Source organism: Callithrix jacchus, chromosome 4 (assembly GCF_049354715.1).
Source record: "Callithrix jacchus isolate 240 chromosome 4, calJac240_pri, whole genome shotgun sequence".
NCBI lineage: Eukaryota > Metazoa > Chordata > Mammalia > Primates > Cebidae > Callithrix > Callithrix jacchus.
Window position 1 is genome coordinate 59,188,146 of NC_133505.1, and position 24,559 is coordinate 59,212,704.

Genomic DNA, 24,559 nt, shown 5'->3' on the forward strand with positions numbered 1-24,559 from the left:
TTTGTCTATTTTGAGTTAAATATGTGTAGGGTGTAAGACATGGGTCCAATTTTATTCTTTTGCATGTGGAAATTCAGTTTTCCCAGTGCCATTTATTAAAAAAAGACAATTTTTCTTGTGTCCTGTTGGTGAACATGTATGTTTGGATTTATTTATGGGTCCTGTATTCTATTCTACTGGTTCATAAGTTGTTTTTATGCCAGTACCATGCTGTTTTGATTACTAAAGCTTTGAAATATAATTTAAAATAAAGAAGTGTGATGCCTCCAGTCTTTTTTGTTGTTGTTTAAGATAGATTGTTCCTCTGCTGCCCAGCCTGGAGTGCAGTGGAGTGATCTGTGCTCCCTGCAACCTCCACTTCTGGGGTTCAAGTGATTCTACTGCTTCATCCTCTCTAGTATCTGAGGTTACAGGCAGGTGCCACCACACCCAGCTAATTTTTGTATATTTAGTAGAGATGGGGTTTCATCATGTTGGCCAGGATGGTCCTAACCTCAAGTGATTCACCTGTCTCAGCCTCCCAAAGTGCCAGGATTACAGGTGTGAGCTGCTCTGCCTAGCGCAATCTTTTTTTCTTTGTCAGAACTGCTTTGGCTATCTGGGGTCTTTTGTGGTACCATATGAATTTTAAGATTTTTCCCCCATTTTTGTGAAGAATGCCATTGGGGTTTTGATAAGAATTGCATGGAATCTGTAAATTGCTTTGGGTAGTATGGATATTTTAACAATATCAATTATTTGCTTTTCTCTTTCTTTCCTTTTTATTTCTTTATTTTAATTCTCTGTTTATTCTGTGACTTATTTTGGATAGTTTCTACTGTTAGGGCTTTAAGTTTACTTATCTTTTTTCCTGCAATGCCTAATCTGTCATTAGTCTCAATGGGTATATTTTTCTTCTTGAATGTTGTAGTTTTATCTCTGAAAGTTCAATTTGGGCCTTTAAAAAAATCTTCCATGTCTCTACTTAATTTTTTTTTAACCTGTGTAATTTAGTTATCAACAATTTCAGTATGTTTGTCTACTAAATATAAAAATGCATCTGCTCTGGATCAGTTTTTTCTTTTTATTTATTTATTTATTTTTGTTATTTTTTAAATTATACTTTAGGTTCTGGGGTACATGTGCAGATCATGCAGGATTGTTTCATAGGCACATACATGGCAATGTGATTTGCTGCCTCCATCCCCCTGTCACCTATATCTGGCATTTCTCCACATGTTATCCCTCCCTAACTTTTCCACCCATTACCGTTCCTCCCTTGGCCCCCACAACAGACCCGTGTGTGATGCTCCCCTTCCTGTGTCTATGTGTTCTCATTGTTTAACACCCACCTCTGAGTGAGAACATGTGGTGTTTGATTTTTTGTTCTTGTGTCAGTTTGCTAAGAATGATGGTTTCCAGATTCATCCATGTCCCTACAAAGCACATAAACTCATCATTTTTTATGGCTGCATGGTATTCCATGGTGTATATGTGCCACATTTTTCTTGTCTAGTCTATTGTTGATGAACATTTGGGTTGGTTCCAGGTCTTTGCTATTGTAAACAGTGCCATAATGAGCATACCTGTGCATGTGTCTTTATAAGAGAATGGTTTATAGTCCTCTGGGTATATACCCAGTAGTGGGATTGCTGTGTCAAATGGAATTTCTATTTCTAGGTCCTTGATGAAGCGCCACACTTTCTTCCACAATGCTTGAACTAATTTACACTCCTACCAAGAGTGTAAAAGTGTTCCTATTTTTCCACATCCTCTCCAGCATCTGTTGTCTCCAGATTTTTTTTAATGATCGCCATTCTAACTAGCGTGAGGTGGTATCTCAATGTGGTTTTGATTTGCATTTCTCTAATAATCAGTGATGACAAGCATTTTTTCATATGTTTATTGGCTTCATATATGTCTTCTTTTGAAAAGTGTCTGTTCATATCCTTCACCCATTTTTAGATGGGTTTCTTTGTTTTTTTATTGTAAATCTGTTTTAGTTCTTTGTAGATTCTGGGTATTAGCCCTTTGTCAGATAGGCAGATTGCAAAAATTTTTTCCCATTTTATTGGTTGCTGGCTCACTCTAATGATTATTTCTTTTGCTCTACAGAAGCTCTGGAGTTTAATTAGGTCCCATTTATCTATTTTGGCTTTTGTTGCTGATGCTTTTGGTGTTTTAGTCATGAAGTTCTTGCCTATGCCTATGTCCTGAATGGTTTTGCCTAGGTTTTCTTCTAGGGTTTTTATGGTGGTAGGTCTCTTATGTTTATGTCTTTAATGCACCTGGAATTAATTTTAGTGTAAGGTGTTAGGAAGGGGCCCAATTTCTGTTTTTTGCATGTGGCTAGCCAGTTTTCCCAATATCATTTATTGAACAGGGAATACTTTCCCCATTGCTTGCTTCTGTCAGGTTTGTCAAAGATCAGATGGTTGTAGATATGTGGCATTGCCCCTGAGGACTCTGTTCTTTACCATTGGTCTATATCTCTGTTTTGGTATCAGTACCATGCTGTTTTGATTACTGTAGCCTTGTAGTACAGTTTGAAATCAGGTAGCTCGATGCCTCCAGCTTTGTTCCTTTTGCTTAGGATTTTCTTGGCTATATGGGCTCTCTTTTGGTTCCATATGAAGTTTAAGGTGGTTTTTTCCAGTTCTGTGAAGAGGGTCATAGGTAGCTTGATGGGGATAAATTTATTGAATCTATAAATTACTTTGGGCAGTATGGCCATTTTCACAGTATTGATTCTTCCTAACTATGAGCATGGAATGTTTTCCATCTGTTTGTGTCCTCTCTTATTTCATTTAGCAGTGGTTTGTAGTTCTCCTTGAAGAGGTCCTTTACATCCTTTGTTAGTAGTATTCCTAGGTATTTTATTCTCTTTATAGCAATTGTGAATGGCAGTTGGTTATTGATTTGTCTCTCTTTAAGTCTTTTATTGGTGTAAAGAAATGCTTGTGATTTGTGCACATTGATTTCGTATCCTGAGACTTTGCTAAAGTTGCTTATCAGTTTAAGGAGATTTTGGGCTGAGACAATGGGGTCTTCTAAATATACAACCATGTCGTCTGCAAATAATTTGACTTCCTTCTTTCCAAATTGAATACTCTTTATTTCTTTTTCTTGCCTGATTACTGTGGCTAGAACTTCCAATACTCTATTGAATATGAGTGCTGAGAGAGGGCATCCTTGTCTAGTGCAGGATTTCAAAGGGAATGCTTCCAGTTTTTGCCCATTCAGTATAATATTGGCTGTGGGTTTGTCATAAATAGCTTTTACTATTTTGAGATGCATTCCATCAATACCTAGTTTATTGAGAATTTTCAGCATAAAGGGCTGTTGAGTTTTGTCAAAGGCCTTCTCTGCATCTTTTGAGATAATCATGTGGTTTTTGTCTTTGGTTCTTTTTAGGTGGTAATTTACATTTATAGACTTGTGTATGTTGAACCATCCTTACATCCCCAGGATGAAGCCTACTGGATCGTGATGGATAAGCTTTTTCATGTGCTGTTGCAAACAGTTTGCCAGTATTTTATTGAAGATTTTTGCATCTACGTTAATCATGGATATTGGCCTGAAGTTTTCTTTTTTTTTTTTTTTTGTTGAGTCTCTGCCAGGTTTTGGTATCAGGATGGTGTTGGTCCCATAAAATGATTTGGGAAGGATTTTCTCTTTGAATTGTTTGGAAGAATTTCAGAAGGAGTGGTACCAGCTCCTCTTTTATGTCTGTCTGGTAGAATTCAGCTGTGAACCCATCTGTACCTGGACTTTTTTTGGTTGGTAGTCTACTAATTGCTGTCTCAACTTCAGCCCTTGTTTTTGGTATATTCAGGGTTGTGACTTTTTCCTGGTTTAGGCTTGGGAGGATGCAAGTGTCCAGGAATTTATCCATTTCTTCCAGGTTTCCCATTTTATGTGCATAGAATTGTTTGCAGTAATCTCTGATTGTAGTTTCCACTTCTGTGGAATCTGTGGTAATATCCCCTTTATAATTTTTTATTGCATCTATTTGATTCTTCTCTCTTTTCTTTTTTAGTAATCTGGCAAGTGGTCTATTTTGTTGATCTTTTCAAAAAACCATCTCCTGGATTTATTGATTTTTTGAGGGGTTTCTTGCATTTCTATCTCCTTTAGTTCTGCTCTGATCTTAGTTATTTCTTGTCTTCTGCTACTTTTGAGTTATTTTGATCTTGTTCTAGCTCTTTCAATTTTGATGATAGGGTGTTGATTTTAGATCTTTCCTTGGTCCTCATGTGGGCCTTTATTGCTATAAATTTTCCTCTAGAGACTGTTTAAATGTGTCCCAGAGATTCTTGTATGTTGTGTCTTCATTCTCATTGTTTTCAAAGAACATCTTTATGTTTTCCTTTATTTCATTGTTTATCCAATCAACATTGAAGAGACAATTGTTCAGTTTACATTAAGTTGTGTGGTTCTGAGTTAGTTTCTAAATCCTGAGTTCTAATTTCATTGCACTATGGTTTGATAGACTGTTATGATTTCTGTTCTTTTGCATTTTCTGAGGAGTGATTTGATTCCAATTATGTGGTCAACTTTGGAGTAGGTGTGATGTGGTGCTGAAAAGTATGTATATTCAGTGGATTTGGGCTGGAGAGTTCTGTAGATGTCTATTAGGTTTGCTTGGTCCAGATCTGAGTTCAAATCCTGGATATCCTTGTTAATTTTCTGTCTTGTTGATCTGCCTAATATTGACAGTGGAGCATTAAAGTCTTCCACTATTATTGTGTGGAAGTCTAAGTCTCTTTGTAGTTCAATAAGAACTTGTTTTATGTATCTGAGTGCTCCTGTATTGGGTGCATATATATTTAGGATTGTTAGCTCTTCTTGTTGCATTGATCCTTTTACCATTATGTAATGCCCTTCTTTGTCTCTTTGGATCTTTGTTGGTTTAAAGTCTGTTTTATCAGAGAGTAGGATTGCAACTCCTGCTTTTTTTTCCCTCTTCATTTGCTTGGTAAATCTTCCTCCATTCCTTTATTTTGAGCGTATGTGTATCTTTGCATGTGATATGGATTTTCTGGATAGAGCACACCAATGGGTTTTGACTTTTTATCCAATTTGGCAGACTGTGTCTTTTGATTGGGGCATTTAGCCCATTTACATTTAAGGTTAATGTTGTTATGTGTGAATTTGATCCTGCCATTTTGATGCTAGCTTGTTGTTTTACCCATTAGTTGATGCAGTTTCTTCATTGTGCCAATGCTGTTTACCATTTGCTATGTTTTTGGAGTGGAAGGTACTGGTTGTTCCTTTCTACGTTTAGTGCTTCTCTCAGGAGCTCTTGTAAGGCAGGCCTGGTGGTGACAAAATCTCTCAGCAATTGCTTGTCCATAAAATATTTTATTTCTCCTTTGCTTATGAAGTTTAGTTTGGCTGGATGTGAAATTCTAGGTTGAAGGTTCTTTTCTTTAAGGATGTTGAATATTGGCCCCCAATGTCTTTTGGCTTGTAGGGTTTCTACCAAGAGATCCGCTGTTAGTCTGCTGGGCTTCCCTTTGTGGGTAACCAGACCTTTCTCTCTGGCTTCCATTAGCATTTTTTCCTTCATTTCAGCCCTGGTGAATCTGACAATTACATGTCTTGGGGTTGCTCTTCTTGTGGAATATATTTGTGGTGTTCTCTCTATTTCCTGGACTTGAATATTGGCCTGCTTTGCTAGGTTGGGGAAGTTCTCCTGGATAATATTCTGAAGAGAATTTTCCAGCTTGGATTCATTCTTTCCGTCATCTTCAGCTACACCAATTATGCGTAGATTAGGTCTTTCATGTAATCCCATATTTCTTGAAGGCTTTGTTCATTTCTTTTCACTCTTTGTTCTCTTTTCTTGCCTTCTCATTTTATTTCATTGATTTGATCTTCAATCTCTGATATCCTTTCTTCTGCTTGACCTATTCAGCTATTGAAATTTGCGTATGCTTCATGAAGTTCTGGTGCTGTGTTTTCCAGCTCCATCAAGTCATTTATGTTCTTCTCTAAGCTGTTTATTCTCATTAGCATTTGGTCAAACCGTTTTAGTACATTCTTAGTTTCTTTGCATTGGGTTAGAACATGTTCTTTTAGCTCAGAGAAGTTTGTTATTACCCACTTCTGAAGCCTGTTTCTTTCAGTTCATTAGACTTATTCTCCATCCAGTTTTGTTCCTTTGCTGGTGAGGAGTTGTGATCCCTTGGAGGAGGAGAGGCATTCTGGTTTTAGGTGTTTTCATTCTTTCTGCATTGGTTTCTTCCCATCTTTGTGGATTTATCTACCTGTAGTCTTTGTAGTTTGGTGACTTTCCGATGTAGTCTCTGAGTGGATGAACTTTTTGTTGATGATGATATTATTTCTTGCTGTTTTTTAGTTTTCCTTCTAACAGTCAGGCCCCTCTGCTGTAGGACTGCTGGAGGTCCACTCCAGATCCTGCTTGCCTGGAGATCACCTGCAGCAGCTGCAGAACAGTAAGGTTTCCTGCCAGTTTCTTCTTCTCTTGTCTGTGTCCCAGAAGAATACCCACCAGATGTCAGCCTGAGCTCTCCTTTATGAGGTGACTCTTTGGATATACCAGGGTTAGGGAGCTGCTTGAGGAGACAGTCTTACCCTTATAGAAGCTGAAGTGCTGAGCTATGTGCTCCATTGTTCTGTTCAGAGCTGCTTGGTGGGTAAGTTTAAGTCTGCTGCAGTGGACCTCGTAACCACCTTTTTTCCTAGGTAATCTGTCCTGGGAAGGTGGGGCTTTATATATAAATTTTTGATGTGCTGCTGCCTTTTTTCAGAGCTGCCTTATCCAGCAAGGTGGTAGCCTAGTCACAGTCTGCTAGCAGAGGCATTACTGAGCTGCTGTGGACTCTGTCCAGCTGCTATGTGAACTTCCTTGCATTTTTCTGTGTAGAGGTACAGTTAGAACTGCCTCAGTAATGGCAGTCTGCCTCAATAATGGTGGACTGCCTCTGTAATGGCAGACTGCCTCGGTAATGGTTGACTGCCTTGGTAATGGTGGATTCTCTTGGTAATGGTAGGCTGCTTCAGTAATGTCGGAATGCCTCAGTAGTGGCAGACTGCCCCAGTAATGGCAGACACCCTTTCCCCAACAGAGCTGACTGTCCTGGGTCCAGCTGCTCTTGCTACAAAACACTCAATTCAGAACATTTCAAATTGTTGGTCTTTGTGGGGGCAGGACCTGCCTAGCCAGATCACCTGGCTCCCTGTTTCAGCCTCCTTTTATTTTGTTGAATGGGTAGCTCTGTCTCCCAGGCATTCCAGGCACCAGTTGAAACAGCCACCCCGATTTTTGTGAGTTTTTGTGTGGAGAGTCTGGGTCAGTTTTGAATGATTAATCTTTCTTCTTACTGGGAATCATATTTTCCTGCTTTTGCTTTGTAATCTTTTATTGTTATATGAGACAGTGAAGTGTACCTTATTGGTTACTGGAGAGTTTTCTATTTCTATGGGTATTCTTGAGCTTTGTTCTTAGGATCCAGTTAAATTACTTGACATTTTGATATTTTCAGATTTTGCTTTAAAGACTTAATGAGTAGGAATGGATTCTCCAGTACTGAGGCCAGAGCCTGCTGTGTATTCTACCTATTGCCCCCTGAATCCTGAGATTTGCTGGGTACTTTAGCTGACCCTATGTGTCAGGCACTGATATTACTCGCTGTTTTTTGTTCTTCCCCTGCTCAATTGTTTGTTTCCTACTTCTCAGGAAACATTTTTTCTCACTGTTCCTCATTGTATAATGTTAAGTGATTTGAATATTTTGTTTCATATATTTTGAAAACCTTATTTTACATGTTTTATATATTTTGGTTGTTTCAAACAGGAAAGGAAACTTTTCCACTGCTACTCCATAGAGGTATACATGAAAGTTTAGGCACAATTGTTTTGAATGGCTTAGTCATTTAGTTGCTGTGAGACCTTAGATACATTTCTTTAGTACTTTGAGCTTTAATTTTTTTGTCATTAAAACTAGGAAAATATCAGAGCTTTCTTGATAGAAATAAATGATAACATTTAATTTCTGTTGAGCATGGTGTTGGGTATATAGTTAGTATTTAATATATCTCTATTTTCGTGTCCCTTCTCACTTCTCTTTCTTCATGATAGTGTGGAAAAAATACTCATTGAGTTCATTAAATTAGTTCCATGATTCCAAATTCAATTCACTCTGTTCTCATGAAGATTAAAGAATGCCCATGCTGTTGAAAACTGCACAAACATTGTTTCCTTCTGAGTGTCCAAAAGGAAATGAATTATCCATTTCTATTGCTAAGATTTGTCTACCTGTTCTGGGGATATTGCTTAATCTTATGCTACTGAATAATCCAGTTTTTGATCCCTAACACATGCCTTCCTTTTCTCTTGTGCTAAATGATAGTTTGCAAGTGTTTAAAAATAATTTATTTACACATGGCTGTAATATCATGTGGCAGGATTGGGGTTATCCAGAAATTTCAGGTTCTAATCTGTAAGATTTCACTTGATTGCACTACATTTATCTTTGAGGAGAGACATGAAGACAGAGCAATAGTATTTAAAGATATTATTTGCATGTACCATATGGTACTTAATCTAAATACATATATACATATATATACACATACCTATCTGTATTTAAGTTTTACTAAATTCCTTACTACCTATGGTTGAAATTTGAGTTTTAGCTCTAGACTAATAAAACTTGTTCTGAGGCAGCTATTGCAACCATTGCATTTTTTTTCTCTGAGCATTAATAGTCAATTTTAGAAAGAATAATTGGATCTGTTATCTATGTTCCTCCAATTTTCCTAATAACTTTATCAAATTAATCTTCCTTAATCACTACTTTCATGCTGTCATTCCCCTTTCTCAGAAAAAGTTTAAAAGGTCTGAGTTCTTATCGGCTTACAAGGGAACCAGTTCACTTTCTTTAAATTCTCTACCCACATAGTTCTCATCCATCATATAAAAGCCTACTTCCTTTTACTTTCTTGTGTGAAGACTCCAAATAGGTCAGAACTTTCTCTTACTGATTTCTCTAATCTGTCCCATTTCTTCTCAGTGTCTTCTCATATGTTTGTTTCTGGCTCTGACCCTGCAAATTTATTTCTTACTTTTTCCCTTAGGTAGATCACCTTAACTTCCTTAATGAAAACTTCTATGATTCCAGCCCACACTGATACCCCCTTTCTCTATATATCTAAGAATGTGTAGTTATAGAATGATAGCCAATGCTACAATATTGTGTTGAAACCATCTGGCCTAAACCTTATGTTTATGTAGGGGAAATTAAAGTCCGAGAAGTTGGTTATTGGCTCAGGCTCACATAAAGAGCTAGTTGTGGAACCTGAACTAGAATTCAAATCCAGACATGGTGTCTGGAGCTTGTAATATCAGCTACTCATTTAGGGCTGCAGTGAGCTATGATGGTGCCATGCACCCCAGCCAGGGTATCAGAATCAGACCTTGTCTCAAAAAAAAAAAACCCATTAGGATTCTTATATTTCGGATCACTGTACTTTAAAAACTGTGTGTAAAATTTTGTTCATTTGTTTATCCATTCAAAAATACAGACAGTGTACTTTCTTTGATCCAATCTTTTAATCTATACAACCCTAAGAGGTAGACACTGTTGTCATGCTGACTTGACAGACAGGGACTGATCTAAGGCATCAGAGAAGTAAACATCAGAGTTGGGATTCAAACCCCAGTAGTTGGGCACTAGGACCTGTGTGTTTAATCACCATGTGACACTGCTTGTCTTTGCTGCAGGTCTAGCTCCCTGGCTACTCTTTATGTACCTGAAGGATGAGGTCATGCCACATACTTCTGGGTCTCTGTTGTCTTCCAGATAGGAAATAAGCACACAGTGTGCCTCAGTATTTGTTGATTGACTGGTGTCTGACTCCACAAATTGCTCATTAAGACAGTTTCCAAATCTGAATCACCCACAGTCATACTTTTTAAGAAATTACTTGAATTCAGATAAAGCTGGGTCTGTATACAGAAATTAAAATCTGAGGTAATCATGCAGATAATTAAGGCAATACCTCACTTTTTACTTGAATAATCTTCCTTTTATTTTTTGACTTTGTCAGTGCAGCACTGTAGCTCAAACCACTTGACCTGCACTAGTCATTTAGGTTTTGTCACAAAGTCAGGCAACTATGCAGAGAATTTGAATGGCAGAGCCAAAGTCAATTCTTTCAGCCTCTTGATTGAGTTAGATTCATTCTTACCATACAGTCCAGGGCTATCAGTGGATTTCTACACACTCTGGTTTGTGTAGAATTTGTCCAGCGATCTTCATACTTCATTGTTTCATATGAAATGTGTATATTCCAGAAAGTAGAATATATCTATATCTTTATGTTAATATTGGTATTTCCAGAAATGTGTTCCTGGATAAATTACAGCCAGCTACAGTGCCTGGAATTAAGTGAAGAACACAGACTCACCATAAAAAAAATTCCTTTTTGCAGTCAGGTCATTCCAGATCAAAAATCCTCAAATCCTTATTGTCAGTAAGTATAGTATATCATAATAAGATCGTGATTTGTGATGCAAGACATCAATATAAAAGAGATAAGATTATTATCATATTTAACGTAAGAGCAATATAAGGTTAATCTGCTTTTATTCTTTAAGCAAATGCTGGTGAGCTTACTAGGTTTATATGATCAACTGGTAGGACTTACTGAAATGAAAATCAATAGTATACATTCTAGTTTTACTTGATATTGGTATAGACATAGAGTGGTGAGAAGTTCTGTAAGTTCACTGATTGTTATCATTTTCTCTCACAGATAGATGAGTAATAAAATTATTTTTGAAGTAGAAACAAATGACTGTGTTAGGAACAGAGTTGTTGACTCTTAATAGAATCTAGAGAACCAGCCCAATTATCGTTTTGAGTTTTAACCTGAATTTATTTTGAAAGATAATGGCTCATAACTCTCTTCTGTTCTAGGAAAAAAGTGAAGAAAAGGGCTTTTTATATCTCCCCCATTTATTTATTTTAGAATAATTATTTAGATGTCATGTTTACTATTAGCATTGCCATTGGAGCTATTTCCAGTTTTAATTCAATTTCCATCTATTAGAAGTAAAGATAGAACAGTTTTTACCCCCTGATGGAAATGAAAAATGGTGACTGTTAATGTCTTTTAGCACAATAACCATGCTTGTTATGATGATTTAGCTGAATTCACTGGAACAGATATAATGGCTAACTTTAGCTGTGCCTACAGAATGGCAGATGCAGATCATTTGCTGAAAAAAGCTGTAATAGTGCTCTGTACATCTCTGCTGATTTTTATTGTGAACAATAAAGTATATCATTAAAGGAGGCTACTACTTGATTTTTATGAACATCATTTGATCAACTGGACCTGGGATTATAGAATGCCGATGTACACTTGGGTTTCAACAAATTGAGTGCTTGCTCTCTCTCTCTTTTTTTTTCTGGTTGAATATTTCCATTTATGTTACTTGGGAAAAGATTGCCACCATAATATGAAGCATCATTACTAAATCTAAGGGATGCCCAATTAGGAAGGAGCCATGAAAGGTAAAGGAGAATAATATTAACAAGAGAAACTCAGCAAGAAGCTTGGCAGGCAGTTTAGGAAGAAACCCTAATCAATGCATTAGATCTATTTCATCTAATCAGAGATGGTAATTTACTTGAATGAGGCCTACTAAGTACTTGGCACAGATCTGGATAACATAATGCAAAACAAAGACAGACTGAAAGTGGCTTCGAGGGCTCTAGAGGAGGGATCACATTTCTGCCGTGAAAAAATAACACAAAAACCTGATACCTTTTTTTAGGCTACCTGGACACACTTCTCTCATTGTGGAAATGAATACATATGGATAGCTGTAGTATATGTTCATGATTATTTCCGTGCCATGTAGAAAAGTAGAAAAGGGTGATGCATAGCAGTTTAGTGACTTACACTATATGACATCACAGGATTCAAAATTGATCAGTGGAAGCTACCTTGCTCACAAGTCAAAATGCTAAAACTGGCTGTGCTGTGGCTGGGTTAGTTCAACCTTCTGACAAAAGAATGAGCTAGCAATTTGGGTTCTGAGGTTATGGTGGTCAGCGCCATATTGTGGTTTATTCCTAACCTACTACTTAATGAATCTGAGCTCCAGCAGAGAAGCTGTGATAATGATACCATTTGCAGACACTTTTGGACCTTTTCTTTTCTTTTCTTTTCTTTTCTTTTCTTTTCTTTTCAAGACACAGTCTTGCTTCATCACAGGCTGGAGTGCAGTGTCGTGATCTTGGCTCACTGCAGTCTCCACCTCTTGGTTCAAGCAATTCTTCTTCCTCATCCTTCGGAGTAGCTGAGACCACAGGTGCATGCTTCCATGCCTGGCTAATTGTTCGTATTTTAGTAGAGATGGGGTTTCACTGTGTTGCCCAGGCTAGTCTTGAACTCCTGAGCTCAGGCAGTCCACCTGCCTCAGCCTCTCAAAGTGGTAGAATTACAGACGTGAGCCACCATGCCTGACCAGGACCTTTTTTTCAAGTACCCTTTGATCTGGTTTATTGTGCTTTCATCTCTAAAGTCTCTGCTTCAGCTCTGATGTCACTGCTGTTGTTACACATTTTTGAGAATTTATCAGAGGGAGAGGCAACTGTTCCTGTAATCACGCCTTTAAGCATGATTCAGTTTTTCAATCCACTAGGACCTACAATGTTTTGGAACCTCTATGGCTATGCATTTTAATGTAAGATTTTATCTATTCATTGCCAAGGTGACATAAAACAGATTAGTAGTGTTTGAGCCCCTTTAATTCCTTTCTGTACATTCTCTCATTGGTAGAACCTTGCCCCACCTGTGTCTTCTCTTCCAGCTATTGAGCTAGGCCAAGGAACTTCCTGAGATTTCTTGAGTGATTGATAACTCCATTGTGATTGGGAGAGTGGTGACTGAGTACTGATGCTGTCAAAATCCTTCTACCTGCTCTACGGGCATCGACATTTTGATGGCACTGTGATCTATTTACTCCCACAGGGAGTTGAGAACCCAGTAGTCGTTTCAGTTAATCTACTAATCTAAACTCAGAACTATAACTTCTCTGGTCTAGAAAATCAGTTTTTCAAAAAAGTGGCTTTGATCCCTTCATATAAAAATCTTAGTTTCTATGTGCATCAAACATTTAGGGAAAAATACCATTGATATGAGATGTCTTATAATTATGGGGTTATTTGTTGAGCATCAGTCATGTGTCAGATACTGTTCTAGCTCTGAGGATAAAGCATTGAAAAACATAGACAAAAATATATGCCTTGAGAAAGCTTATATTCAATTAGAATGGGATGGGACAAATAATAAAATAAATGTAAAAAATAAGTAAAATACATATAAAAGAACTACATGATGATAACTTTAAGCTGCCGAGTTAAGGATAAGTTGTTATGGCACCAACAGAAAACTACTACAATTGTGTGTATCTAACATTTCTTTATTTGTATTGCTCAGCAGTATTCTAGGTATCATTATCTTAGTGAACTTATCATGTCTCCCATTTTTGAGCATTTAAGTTGATTTTAGTTGTTTAGCTATTATAAATAAAGTTGTGGTGAACAAGAAAACAATAAAATGTGTGGTATGTTGGATGGTGGGTAAGTGTTACTGAGAAAAATAATGAACAGAGGCCTCCGTTGAGATGGTGACATTTGAGCAGAGGCCAGAAGGAAGTATGGAGTGAAGAGCCTCCCTGGCAGATAGACCGATAGAGAAACAGGTCCTGATGCCAGGAGTGTACCTGGCAAAGTGAGAGCAAGGAGTGCAGGGAGAGACCAGTAGGAGGTGAGGTCTGAGGAGAAACAGGAGAGGGCAGAAGTTGGAAATAGCTTCTTTGTTGTTTTTGTGTACTTAGTTGATGTATTTAAGTCTATTTATCCAGTTGTAATAATGTGGCAACTGTGAAGGATTGGCTGCCCAAGGATATTCATAAATGAAAATTTTCATATAGGTAAAATCAATCCACATACCAGTATTTCTGTAAAAGACTATGCTGACAGATGTTTAGTGGGGAACAGAGAGCAAGTGGATAGCAAGTATCCTTATGAGGAAGTATAAAAGCAAGGCCACCTGTGCCTCTCATTATGATGATTTGGTAGATAGTATTTTACCCTGTCTCCAAAAGACTGCAACTTGGCAACTGAGCAAGGACAGCCACTTGTGCATTTGCCAATACAACATTGTTTAATAAAGTTTTCTTTTAAAAATTTTCTGTGTTTGTCTTCATGCTTTAAGACATATCGAATAATTATTCTTTCAAATCTTGAAACACCAAATAAACCAAAACAAATAATTTGGGGTAAGAATCTCAAAGTAAATTGAGAAGAACAGTTTCTGAAACCAGGCATTAAATTTTTAGTGAAAGCATTGTATGTATACATAGATAGAGTCAAATTGCTTTGATCTGTGTTCTTGTTTGTTGGTCAGCACAGAGTCCAAATCCCATGGTAACCGACTGCATCCTTGTAGTTTTATTCTAAGAAAATTCAGTGTTCCAGAAATTTCCTTTTTAGTTTTCAAACGTGCTTATTTATCTGGAAGCCTAGCACTGAATAATCAGTGTTATCATAGTAATTTAATGCTTCTTCCATCTTCCAGAAAAGTTAACTTTATCTATTTATTTAAATCAGTTTCCATATAGAAAATATAATATTTTAACTTTTAACCATTCAAACGATAAAGAGTTATAAGACTAAAAAGTGAAATTTCTTTATCGTCTTTCCTTGTAATAACTACCTGATTCTCCAGGAACACTAATCACAGTTTGGTATGCATCATTTTAGACCTCTGTTATTTATTAACCTACATATATCTGTACATTTACACATATAAAGTGACAGATCATACTGTCAGTCATGTGCTACAACTTGCTGTTTTTATTTAATGACAGGTCTTGGGGCGCTTTCCATGCCACTATCCCACTTTTTTCTTTTTACTTGTTACATACTATCTATAGAATATATTTATTCTAGGCCGGGCATGGTGGCTCACGCCTATAATCCCAGCACTTTGGGAGGCCGAGGCGGATGGATCACGAAATCAAGAGATCGAGACCATCCTGGTCAACAAGGTGAAACCCCCTCTCTACTAAAAATACAAAAATTAGCTGGGCGTGGTGGTGCACGCCTGTAGTCCCAGTTACTCAGGAGGCTGAGGCAGGAGAATTGCTTGAACCCAGACGGCGAAGGTTGCAGTGAGCCGAGATCGTGCCATTGCACTCCAGTCTGGGTAACAGGGTAACAACAGTGAAACTCTGTCTCAAAAAAAAAAAGGAATATATTTATTCTATAAAACATTTCCATAGACACTTCTGTGGAATATTTTTAAAAATATATTTAATTGATGCATAGTAATTGTATATGTTTATGGGGTACAGTATGATATTTTGATATATGTATACAGTGTGTAATAATCAAATAAGGATAATTGGGATTACCATCACCTCACACATTTATTTTATCTTTGTGCTGAGAACATTCAAAACCATCTCCTCTAGCTATCTGAAAACATGCAATAAATTGTTACGTGTAGTCACCCTACAATGCTATAGAACAGTAGAGCTTATTTATCATGTCTAGCTGCAATTTTGTGTCCATTAACCAAGCTCTACCTATCTCCCCCACCCCTACCCTTCCCAGTTTCTAGTAACAACTATTCTATTCCCTACTTCTTTGAGATAACGTATTTTATCTTTTTATGGAACATTTTTATATACTATTTATGTATGCATCTTCATTTCACAAGGGGAATGTGTATTAAAAATAATATAAAGTATATAATAAAAAATAAGTTTATTTATTTATTTTTAGAGATAATTGCTCTGTTGCCCAGCTGGAGTGCAGTGGTGAGATCATGGTTCACTGATGCGTTGACCTTGCGGGCTCGTGATCTGCCCACCTCAGACTCCAAAGTAGCTAGGACTACAGATGCGTGGTACTATGTCCAGCTAATTGTTTTAATTTTGGTAGAAATGGGGTCTCACTATGTTATCTTCCCCAGGCTGGTCTCAAACTCCTGGCCTCAAACAATCCTCTTGCCTCAGTCTCCCAAAGCATTTGGATTATCGGCATGAGTTATGACCCTCAGCCAAATTTTTGTTTTTAGATATGGTGATCCTTCTTTATAGGTTCACCTTCTAATCAAGTGCACATATTTCTTGAAAACAGAAAGTTAAAAGGAAGAATTTATTAGTTGAAGGATATACTAATTGTCTACTTCCTATTGTAGGTTAGTTTAAAAATAAAGGTGTTAATATAATGAATTCTCATGGTACAAATTCAAATACTAAAGCAAGACATAATGTGAAAGTTAATGACTTCTTCATTCCCTAAACACTCGGTTTTACCTGCTGCAAAGACAATTCCAATTAATATTATTTTGAGTAGTTCAAAAACAATTTTAAGAATGTATGTACACACAGAATATGCACACAGAGACAGATACACATATGTATATTCATATTCACACAATGTAATTATATGTTGTATATTTACACAGACTAAGGACAGTTACTTTAGAAAACATTTAAAGTGATATGGTTTAGAAGCTAAGGCTTTGGAGTTAACTTTGCAGATTGAATACAATGTTTTTCTTAGTTTAAATTCTCATTGGTCTTCCAAGTTAATGAATTAAAACAGCAGAACTATTATAAAAAAGTTTATTATTATGACAATTTCATATTTGCTCATAGGAATTGTACTACAAAATAATACACAATCTTAACATAGGTATTGTATTTGTATCTGATATTCCACCCTCACCATAATCTTGGATGGTTTAATTTTCTTGCTTACATGCTTACCTGCTTGCCCTATATCAGTGTAAATAAAATCATAATTCCTCAATGAAATATTTTACATTTCCTCACCAAATGCCTGTCCTTGTGACAGCATTACACCCAGCCAACGGGTAATATTTTTGACATTCTAAAGTAGCAGCTTTCTTTCTCTGGATTGCTCATTTCCAAAAGTGAATTTGCACATGCCTTTAATCCCAACTACTAAGGATGCTGAGGCAAAAGAATAACTTGATTTGTATTTCTCTAATGACCAGCAATGATGAACATTTTTTCATATGTTTTTTGGCCTTATGCATATCTTCATTTGTAAAGTGTCTGTTCCAATCTTGCATGTTCTTCACATGTACCCCGAAACCTAAAATGCAATTTAAAAAAAGAATAATTTGAACCCGAGAGGTGGAAGTTGCAGTAATCTGAGATTGCACCACTGCACTTTAGCCTGGGTGACAGAGTAAAACTCTGTCTAAAAAATAACAAACAACAACAATAAAAAAGAATAAAAGGTGAAAACATAGAGAAAATTTGTTTAATGTTTATTAATGCGATTCCACAAATATATGCTAAACACCAAGGAGAATATAAGGATGCACAAGAAATATCAGTGTCTTCAAGGAGCTTCCAATGTAGTTACAGAGCTAAGAACAAATATTACAGTGGCATAGATTATAATACATTGTACAGGAATGGCATGTGCAGAACACTAGGTAAAAGGCTACAGGAGATACGGAGATGAATTCTCATCTCTGCGGAGCCTAGTTTACGCCAGTGAGGGGACTTAAGGCATATTTACAAATAACTTTCACATAAGCAAGAATGTATTAACAGTCACAAGAGACAATACAATCAGTGTTCAAAGAAGGCAAACTCCTAATTGACCAGAAGAATCAGGAAAAGGTTTCAGAGAGGAGGTGGAATTAACAATGTTCTTTGAAGGATCCATAGAAATTTGACAGGCTACTAAATGTGCTCAAAAGGAACAGATGCATAAACATTGTAGGAATTTATATTGTTTGAACAAAAAATGTATGTATGGATAGCTTTGAATAAAAAATAGTGACATCTCTTCTGGTCTTTTACAGAAAAATGTAGACAATTAACCTTTTAGAGTCACAGTCATGACTGAAACGATGTCTAGATCTCTTGAGACTATGTATGATTCAGTGATTCTCTAAGCCTGAACCCAAATAAAGTAAATATCTACTTATTTAAAATAAAATTTATACCCATACCTAAAAGAAGTTGAAAAAAAAAATCACATAAATGCCCATCTTAGTGGTAATAACTGTAACCATATTTTACTAAAATTTTTGAAGAAATTTATAAATTGTGGATTGCACATCCTCACTTTTCAGGTGAAGAAATGCTCAATGGAGTTAAGTAATTGTCTTGAGTTCACACAACCATTAAGTGGAAGAATTAGGATTCCAAACCATGTCCTACTAACTCCAAAGATTCTTTTCCTTACTGCTCTTTAACACCATCTTCATACCTTTTTACTGGAAGCACAACATAGAGTCAATATGGTTGTACTATAGCTCCTGTTTGCCAAAAACAAACATTACTCTAGCTAATGTAAGTAGAAAAGTAAATTGTTAAAGGTGATTGGCTAGCTCACTGAATCTTTAGGAGAGCCGGGAGTCAAACTTGAAGGCTATGCATCCAGATAGGGTACCCAGCCGCACTGCTGCACTAACCCATGACTGCCACCTTTGTACACAGCTTTGCATAGGGTACTGCTGACACTGATTCAAGGTGCCAGTAAGACCTGGGCCACTGCTGCTCCTGGCTGCTAGATATCCCTATGCCTCTCTTGCCAGAAGGAAGGAGTTCCATGTGGTGTCTCCTTTCTCCTTTCACTTTCTTCAAAATAGAAGTTGTAAGTGGGTGGGTCTAATTGGCAGAGCCTAAGTCACATGTCATAACAAATTACAAGAGGATCTGGGGAAACAAACATCCAGCTTCTAACTTGAGGAGAAGAGACTCAGATATTGGAAAAAATTTTCATATTGAAAGGATTTTCAAAAGATCCTAGATGGGTTAAAAATCAGTGGCTAGGGAAGGCCTATCTTGTATAGGATTCCAGCATTTGTTTATATTTTTCTTTATCTGTCTGAAATTCCCATCTGCCCTTTACTTCCTTGTTTTCTGAAGGTGACCTCATCAGTATTTCAATTCTAACATTATGCCGGCAATGACCCAGGTAGTAAAAAATATATCACCAAATTAATTTAGTGGAAACACTAAAACATTCATGGTCTTAAAATTTTAACAGAAGCCTGTGTTTTCTCCATTAAAAAAAATTAATCGGGTAGGATGTCTTTAATCAAAAGACAAATCAACTAGGTCACAAAAAAGACTAAATAATGGCATTGTAACTGTACAAATCTGACTTTTGGCTGCTTTTTATAGGCCTGAAAAAAATATCAAAAGCAGTAAAAACTTATATTATTTCTGTCAGTAGTTCTTTTCATAAACTGTTGTGAAAACAATCTCTCTAAGAAGGAAGCAACATACTGAGCAACAAGCCTCAGTCACAGGAAGTTCATTTTTTCTTTGGCTTACAGCCCAATGCCATCAGAACTAATTAAAAACAGAGCCACGCTGGTATGGGGCTCAGTGTTTGGGTTTTACAATAACAGAGTCACAAAGCAGGGGGATGTCTAATGAGAATAGTTTCTGAGTTTGTTTTGTAGCATTGGGCAACTATGTCAATTACTGGAACTGCAGCTTAGGGCCAGCACCCATGCTGGGATGTGAGAGAGTCTTATTGCCTTACAGATTGAGCTTACTCTTTGACACATGTGATATGCATGTCACTTGTATACTGGTGCCACTCCTTGGCTACAGATTACATCAGAAAACGCTGATGCCACCTAGCTCCTCTCATCTGAGGCCAGATCAAATGTTACCAGGCCCAGATTTCATCTGCCTTATTAGCTATACTCCAGTTAAAAAATAAAGCATGCCTTTTGGTAGAAAATGATTGGCAATGAAGGCTCTGACTTACACAGCCATATGTATGAGCTGCCAGAGAATTAATGTGGGTTGGGAGGGGAGCACAGAAAGACATACATTCCAAAGTAAAAACAGAAGAGCAAAGTATAATGGCCGAAATGTCTTTTTGCTTTACTGCATGTATAATAGGGATAAAAGCAAGATTGTTCACCCTTGATTAAAGAATCAAAATTCACTCCTCCCATACTCTAAAAGAGCCTTTATTTCTTATTAATGTATACGGTGATTCACGTATATGGTATGATGTTCTGGTCATTTAAGAAACTGACTTGGAAAAAAATATAGGAGAGTCATGGAAATAGCTGGCAGAACATAGATAAGTATTTATCAGTAGAGTGCTTGCAACTCCATACGATCTTTTCAAATTGACCAATTCAACCTTGTGTTCAAAGAGATTTTTCTTCTCCTTCATGCAAATCATAAATGAAGAACAATTCATTGCCAAATGTGAAGTACCATCGATGTATTAAAATAGTACTGCAGGGCTGGGCATGGTGGCTCCCTCCTGTAATCCCAGAGCTTCAGGAGGCCAAGACTGGAGGACTGCTTGAGGCCAGGAGTTCTAGACATCTTGGACAACATTGCAGCACTGTACCCCAGCTGGGCAACAGAGTGAGACACTGTGTCTAAAAGTAAAAATAAAATAGAACTGCAATAATAGCTTAACAAATTTTGGATCCACTTCTTTCGGTGTGATTTAATGCATTTAAAGACAGATGTGTTTATTTGTATTTCTGTTTCATTTACATTTTTTTCATATTATAAAAACATGTGGAGAAAAATCAATAAATACATAGTTCTAGTAGAGAAATTAAAATAAATATTGAGACATTAACTAATTAACTTATATAATCAAGTAATTGGTCACCTCAATTATTAATGTCTCATGAAACATGTTCCTAGTTATATAAGATCTTCCTTTATGCTTTTTAAAGTTGTGAGCAGACAAGCTTATGACAGATGAACATGCTACAAGAACAAGATTCTAAGAAGGCTGACAAACACATTCTAGTTCAGCAACATTTATATAAATTATTAAAAACATTTAATAATTTTTATATTAATTCTCAATCTCAGTGGTGATTAGGGAGGAAGAGTGAGATTTTTTTAAGTATGTGCAATTAATATTACTTTGCAAAGTAGAATATAATTTTGTACTTTTTCTTTTCTTTGTTCACTCTCTGGACTTTCAATTCATGTTAGTATTGGATATTCCCTGAATATCATGTGTAGTGCACATCACAAAAGCATACATCTGCCTGAGAGTTACACATGACAAAACCTAATTGGCTGGGATTCCTTAATGCCTCTCTCTCCAGCACCTCCTCCTATTCCTCAAAAAGTGTTTCATCCCATGCTCCAGGAAGTCTTTGATAGTGCATTGAGCTAGATATTCCATACCTATGCTCCCAAGTATCCTGGTTTCCAGAGGGCTCATTTAGCAAAACGCTAAGCCAGGCATGGTGGCTCACGCCTGTAGTCCCACCTACTTGGGACACGGAGGCTGGAGGATTGCTTGAGCCCAGGAATTTGAGACCAGCCTGGGCAACTTAACAAGACCTTGTCGCTTACAAAAGCCAAAAAAACTAAAACTCTGGACAGAAGGCTCCAAGCAGTCTGTTTGGAGAATGGCAACAACATTAGCACCCCAGAAGTGTCAATGCTGGAACACTTGGGGATGCTGTGGCCTAGAGAGTGATTGAGATGTGGGACTTGGAACTCTAGAGCCTATTAATAATTGTGTTCCAGAGAAAAGGCAGTGGGGAAGGAGGAAAGGAGGAAAAGACATGGGGACTGAAAGAAAGCTTGACAAGCAAAGACCTCTTCAAGTTGAATTCAGGTCATGTGACGACCTGAATGTGATGGGACAGTCTCTAAAACTGTACTCTGTTCAAATAGAAAGGAACGACATCAAATCTATTGTCACAGCAGGATTTACGAGAGGGTGGTGTTTGCAGTCTAAATTCTGCAGAGGTGGAACATTGAAAGTCACTGGTGGTAATATAAATTTACAACATCAACAGCATGAATGAAAAAGATTTAATTTTTTTCCCCTTTCTAACCATGAGAAATGATTAGAGAATATGATGTGCTGGGGAAAGGCATGAAGAGTTTGGGTGATTTTAGAGTTTTTACTTTAGTTCCTGTTTATACTCAATTTCATGTATAAATGAATTCTGTTTATGTAAGTAATTTTGTAGAGTGGCCCCAGTCCCTTGTATAATTCTCTCAATGCAAGCATTGATTTTATGATCTATGGCTTACACTGTTATAACCAATGCATGGTGAGGGAAGAGAAATTATATTTAATTTGGTATCTGTTACATGTCAGATCCTTTATGCCATATCTAATTTATTTCTTAATAATGCCCCAAAATGTGAAGTAATAATCATTTTTCACAACTAAAGAAACTGAGTCTAAAATGGAATTAAGATTAAGACCACATAATTTGTTTTAAGGAAAACCATTTTCTTTGCTCCAGAGGCAATGATTTTTTCCATTCCCCCACATATTATTTATGTGTTTATTATATTTCTTATGGAATTTGATAATCATTGCAATCCAGTGGCAGTCCAAAAAGATATATTAATATCTTTGAGGTAGCTACTAAATAGGAAACTTATCTTCCTAACAAAAATAAAAAGTACATTGTTGCCTAATGCACACGTGATGTTGACTACACTAATGTGTATTTGTAAAGAGCTTCCCCATATAGATGGCAGGTTCACCAACAGAATTCATCTGATCTTGACAACAACTCTGTAACCTAGATATTGGGTGAAGTTGATTGTAGTAAAAATGTAAAAGCAAACTGAATGATATTAAGTAATTCATTGAGAATCCCAGTGGACAAACTGGAATTAGAATTCAAAAATTGACATGCTTTGTCTTGTCCTTGTAGGATGAGATTCATGTTAAAAAATGTATTGAAGACATGTGCAAAGAATTCTTTTGAAATTAATTTGGAATATCACAGGATTGGGTTTGATGTCTCAACCCTCTGCATTGTTCGAGGATTTTGGGGATTAGAGGGAATGTGCTTCAAGTGGTACTTTATGGTAAGCTAAGGCATTATGAAAAGTACTTTTGCAGTTTCTTTTTATCCAACTCACATAAGATGATTCGTGATGGGACAATGCTGTTTTATTTTTGTTTTTTGTTTTTGTTTTTAAACATTCTGGGCCACTAAAACATTCCTACAAATTTTAATATATATCTATGTTGGTGTCTAGAAGTTGAACAAATAAAAAATGGAATTTTTTTCCATACCACTCAAATTCGTCTCCTACCACTTCAGTGGCATCAAATATTCCTTGTTTCCTGTTCACCCACTATACCTGGCAATGACATATAGCACTCTGGCTTGTTGTTCTGTGAATGTGTCATCATTTCAGAGATGCCAGCTCGGCTTTTGGCAGAAGCAGGATTAGTGTTCATTACTGACAATAATTACTAATTGGGTAGCAGTGTTGTCTCTGGTACAAATTATAAATGACTTGTGCTTTTAGTCTTATCATATACCTTCATTTAGAAAACATTTATGAGGCTCTCATTGGATGTGAGTCATTATGGGGATGCTGCAAGAAGAGAAAACAAAGTGCTGTCCTCAAGGAGCTTCAGTCTTGTAGGGAAGTTAGGCAGATGTAAACAGGTGCATCTATAAGGCTACCTCAACAGTGTTCTATCTAGCAATTTCACTATTCTCTAAACCAATCACTCACTTTGGCTCTATAATATTTGAAAGAAGCAAATATTAATAGGTACATTTGGCTCTCTTTCCCCCAAAAAATAAAAGCCATTTCTTTTTTTCCATAGACTCTTTTGAAATTTTTTTTGTGATTTGCTCATAAATTCTTTCTATGAACAACTGCTGATAGTGGTACATAAACATGGGGGAGGTGAATAATTGGATGGACTGGAAAAATAATGAGATGCGTCTGCTGCATTGCATACGTAGTCATTACTGCAGTGGTGACTTTTTCCAAAACAGAAGGAGAGAATATGGGTGTATCGAAGTCTTTCTTTTGTTTAATGTGAGTTTCAGTTTGTTGAGCCATCTCTTAAGGTATGATCTTTTCAAATTCATTCGCTAAAAATAGATCCAGAAGTAGAGCCTAATGCAGGTTTAGTTGACTGTGATCCTTTAAAAAATTATAACACTTTTTTTTTGTCTTCTACATATGGATGTTGAAGAAGAAATCTTCTAAATGAGGCCTCTTGGCCTAGCTATAGCCATTGTGTTTGAGTTTGACTTAGTGACATCAAACCTTATGTTGATTACCACCACAAAATTCTCATTCATTAAAAATTAAGTTAAAACTGCCTTAAAATATTGAATGTTTTGAAAAGAAAGCCAAAAGTGTTAGAATAGCCATGTTAGTGGTAGCCAACTTGTCTATATAGTGAGCAGCTATTGAATTAACACAAATGGGCAGAATAAAGGAAAGAAAATATTAATTGACTGGACTATTTGGATTTTAAGTGTGATTTCATAGTTTCCCTGGGTATTTTGGCTGAATAAGAATGTCACCCATGGTGGGAATGTAATGGTGCAGTTGCTTTAGAAAGCAATCTGGCAGTTCCCCAAATAGCTAAACCTAGAGCTACCCAGCAACTCTACTCCTCAGTCTACACCCAAGAGAAATGAAAACATATGTTCATGCAAAGACTTGTACATAATATTCTTAGCAGTATTAGTCATAACAGACAAAAGTAAAAACAACAAAAATGCCCACTTAT

The 24,559-nt window shown here is 36.7% G+C and overlaps 1 pseudogene; it reads right to left on the minus strand.

Moving 5' to 3' along the window:
- The window catches only part of LOC100409848 (transportin-3 pseudogene), a 56,872-nt pseudogene extending 33,615 nt beyond the window's left edge, over positions 1 to 23,257 (minus strand).
- Between the last annotated feature and the right edge of the window lie 1,302 nt (positions 23,258 to 24,559).